This window comes from Anneissia japonica, unplaced genomic scaffold (genome assembly GCF_011630105.1).
Source record: "Anneissia japonica isolate Jap-2015-1 unplaced genomic scaffold, ASM1163010v1 scaffold19111_len111038_cov115, whole genome shotgun sequence".
Lineage (NCBI taxonomy): Eukaryota > Metazoa > Echinodermata > Crinoidea > Comatulida > Comatulidae > Anneissia > Anneissia japonica.
Genome location: NW_022688790.1, coordinates 73,444 through 78,489, shown reverse-complemented (window position 1 = coordinate 78,489; position 5,046 = coordinate 73,444).

Here is a 5,046-nt window from a genome sequence, read left to right as displayed (position 1 = left end):
ATAATAATAATAATATTAATAATAATAATAATAATAATAATAATAATATTGTTGAATGCCTTTAGGTTAGTGAACTTGACTAAATTGTGTTGATTGTTACTGGTTGTGATCATCATAGAACAACAGCTAATAACAAATAATTTGGAATACATAACTTACATATTCCTCATTTACGATTTACTAATAATGCGTCTTACTTCATCCCATTGCTTTGCCATCACTGCGTCGCCCAGGTCTTCACTGTAATATTTAAATGAAGCAGAATTACAACTTGCCTAAAGCTAATCCTTACAAAGGCTATAAATCAATTTAAATCAATAAAGTGATGAAATGTACATAATAAATATTTAATGCATTTCTTTAATGCTGATTATGTGATTCATTTTGATTAAATTTAAAAGAATATATATATATATATATATAATATAATATATAAATATAAAAGAATATATATATATATCCTATTATATTAATACAACTAGGGAACAAGATATAAATTCGCCCGATTTTATTAATGAATATGCCACAAACGTTTTCGGTCGGTCACAGGCCTTCATCAGGTGTAAAGCATATAATTCAAATGCTATAATGAACTTTCGTTGATGAACTATGTTTGATACGATTTTATAACATAATTTTCCCGTATATTTAAACTGTATTATTATGTACATATACATTGTACACTGTACTATTACATATATATATATAATATACATTATATATATATATATATATAATTATATATATATAATTATATATTATCCGGCAAAGTAATACCAAGTGAAGTTAATAGCAAGAGTGTAAATTTTAATCCGCAAAACGAACTCTAAAAATTAGCCGTGACAGCTACTTAATTCTTTTCAAAGCAATTCAAATTTAAGATTAATATTTGTTATTTCCATTGTTAAAAACATAAAATGAACTTCCCCTGGATGTTCGAACTGCCCTTTCAGTAAGTTCCTTCAAGTCCCATCTCAGGACATTCCTTTTTCACCAACATTTCACTTAGTTTTCTCCTTTTCTTTTTGATTCTGAATTGCCTTTTAATTCATTATTCTCTAATTTTCTGGAAAGTGCTTAGAGGCTCTAGCTGTATGCGCTATACAATAATAATAATAATAATAACAATAATAAAAGAAACAATATAGCTGTTAACACTTACGCTGTATATCGTGGTGATGCCATTTTCTTCTATTGAGGTTACAGTTAATGTTTTATAATTTTACTATGTAACTGATGCTTCCAGAATAATAAGTGCCGGATCTACTCTGACTTCACAGCAATATAATTACGATAGTCATGTATTAACGACTCTAATTGGTCAACTTACAAAGCAATATTACAGGAAGTAAAGTATTAAGCGGTTGTGATTGGCTTACGGATCACTTGTACGAAGTATAAAGAATTCACGGTTCTGATTGGTCAACTTGTTCTGGCTTGCAGATAAAGTATTAACGGTTCTGATTGGTCAGTTATTTTCTTACTGGTTAAATTATTCATGTTTGAGTTTTGATAAATTATTACAAGAGGAAATTATTTAATTTGTTTAAATTGAGAGGATTTTTCAATTTCAATTTCAATTTCTTTATTTGCTACAAATGCCATCAAGGGCCAATATCCGCTAAAACAAACACATATCACAATGAACTAAACATAACAGTTACATAACTGCATTTCTAACAAGCATTATTTTTTAACAACCATATAATTTCATTATTAATATAATCATTAAATGAACTTAATATAATTAAATCATCGGCATATAATGAAAAAGGGCAAGAGAAGCAACTAACAATATCATTAATAAAACATAAAAACAGAGTAGGGCCTAGCTTACTACCTTGGATAACACCACTCTTAATTGGTAATCTACTTGAAATAATTCCTTTAAAAGATGTACGTTGGAATCTGTTGGAAAGCCAATTGCCGATCCAATTAACTAAAGTAGAGTTAATTCGAAAAAAATGAGATAACTTGAATAAAAGCAAATCATGAGGAACAGAATCGAAGGCACGGCGAATATCAAGGGAGAATAAGCGTGAACAAAGTTTATCATCACTGAATTTAAACAAAAGATGAAGAATATAATTTAAGGAATCAGATGTAGAACGTTTAGAACGGAAACCAAACTGAAAATTGGTAAGGTAACAAATCACAGAATGGTTTAAACGATCACATACGATACCTTCAAGTAACTTACATAAAGGAGAAGTAACTGAAACGGGCCGGTAGTTAGAAAAATTAGCTTTGTCAAGAGATTTGTGAACAGGGTGTACTATAGCTTCTTTCCACTCAGAGGGTAAACAACAAAATTTAAGGGACAAATTAAAAAAGTAAGAAAGAAATGAGGCACACTCTGGAACAAAAATTTTGATAATAAAATTACTTAACGAATCAGGACCAGGGGTTTTGGAGTTACTGAGATTTTTAGAAGCAAAAAGGACGTCCATGGAAACACAAGGTTTACCACCAGAGAGAACCGTTATTTATTTACATTGATAATATTGACTATATCCCAACATATAATTTGTGATAACAATGATGATAAAGCCAAACAATGATTGTGTAGCCCAAGGGTCAGTCGGGATATTTCTGTATTTCTAATGTCGGTTCTCTGCGGATCAGGAGTGTCCTAGTGGGCTTCACCCAAAGGGCTTAAAGCTCTGTCCACACTATCCAATTCTTTGACAAAACACTGTTATAAGCCCATATATAGTCACAATGTGCATATATGGTCACGTGATGTCATCATGACCATATTTAGGCATGCCGCGTGTTTTTGTTAAAATGTGATAGAACACCTGAAGCTGGCCATGTATTGTTATGTCAAATTATTCGTCCGAATTAGACGTCATTTTTTCATCATTTATAAAATCTTGCATTTGACCTTTCTGAAATTCTCTTCTCAATAGAGTGTTTCCAGAATAGAATGAACTACAAATGAGAGCTAAAATCCTGCAGAGATACCACTATTTTTTGTTTTGGTCCGGGCTACCGTGGAGAGGGAATGGGGTAGGACTATCTGCCGAGAGTACCTCTCTGACACCCACTGACGAAGCACTGCTACGTGCGTCCTGGATATAACCTGTAACTTTTTTTTCTAGAATGCTGAACTGTGCGATTGGCGATTTGCGAATGTCCCAAGTGAGCTTGCATGGCACCACTTCTTTTTTTTATTATTTACACAATTTTCGACCCTAAAATGTTCCACAGCCGGACTCTACAAACTGCACATTTAAATACTCTGAAATGATAAAGTAAAATGGTACTAGAATTCGAATTAAATTACAGTAGTAATAACACGCTACGGTATTGTGTTCACATTCCACTTTGAAGGAGCCCTCGTAATCCATTATCAACCGTTCCTCAATTGGTCAATGCAGTCGATAAAATGACATTAAATAGAAGGAGTGCACATAGGCTTCGAATTCAACTACACCTTTATGGCTATACAGCCTCTGTTTGTTAAACCTGGAGAAAATAAAATCTAGAACTACTTTCATAATAAAATCCACTAAGAGTGTTATGACGCCTTTTATTATAACAATGGTATGAACAATTAGCATTTATGATGAAGAAATCAAGATTTTCTATTGAGATAGGGTGGAGACGGCAGGCATAATAAAAACATGCAAATCGTTTCATATTTGATACATATTTTCGATGTTTTCATGGCTGTGGGTGTAGGGACCTACTTATTCATGAGCAGTGCTTAAGTGCAGCATTTATTAGTACTAAGTCTATAAACAATAACCCAATGTTTGTGATGCAAAAATTTAAGAAAATGTACTTTAATAAACAGTAAATTATATATGCAATGTTTAAAACCAGAAAATGAAATTTATTTAAATAAATAATTAAAATGCATTAATAAAACAGTATGCATCGGAGTAAGCTGGTAGAAAAGTACCTGCTTTTATTATAATAGCATAAAGTTTTCATTTTGAAAACTTGTATCGAATCATGTGCAGAACCTATTGTTTTTAACATGATTTATAGATGAAATGCTGACATTTTGTGTTTCTTATCGATGACTTGTCAAGTGCTCAAACACCCGAAGACGTTTTAAAATCGGTGTGGCACAAGAAGAAGGCCCTAGTCATCAAGGGCGCTGTGAAAGGTGCTGGTAGTAAGAAAATAATACTGAACCTGCAAAATGGAGAAAAGACAAAAAAATACATGTCATATATGTTTTGCATAACCCTATTCTGAAAATTTGCTTTAACCATGGGGATGCTGGGGGTGGGTGTAGACCCTGTTAAAGACGTCTGGGAATTTGGGCGCTACACCACTGTTGATCTTGCATTGGTAGTACAAGAATTAGTATAAGAAGTAATACAAGAAGATGGTACAGTATATTTTTTACTTATTTTCGTATCTTTGTAATATAACCATGCGATTTAACTGCTTTATTTTCCTTCTATTTAAATATTTAGACCAATCCCGTTATTGCAATCATCATAAGCATATTAATGATTCAAGTGTGAAAAAAATGAAATAAAAAAAATAATAATAAATTTAAAGTAAGTCATTTAATAAAAAAATTTTCCCATATTAAGAGAAGACAAAAACGCAATTCATATTGAAAAAAAAAATTAGTATAGTCAACGTAACAGAAGCTTGTTAATTTATTATTTGGTCATGAACTTTCTAATGTTTCTATAATCAATTTTAGATTTAAAATGGAAAAAAAAACCTTTATTCACAGAGAAAATCTGTACTTTGAGAGAAACAAGTATTTTGGTCCTTGTTATGTCTATATTTACCATTAAATGTTGATTTTCTGCAAATCCCTGTGCAATGTTCACTAACAACATGGGACGATCTCGCGTGTGAACATGGATCCTATAAGACGAAAATGTCCTGGTTAGGTTTGTACGCAAGCGTGTATGAAACACCAGATCTTTGAGAAGGGGAAACCCACTGAGATCTAAAATGCTAAACAACTACAATAAAAAAATTAAAAAATTAAAAAAAAGTCCCTATGGCTATCTCCCCCAGAATTTTTCCCAATGTATGATCGTTTAACCTAGTTTTCCAACTATT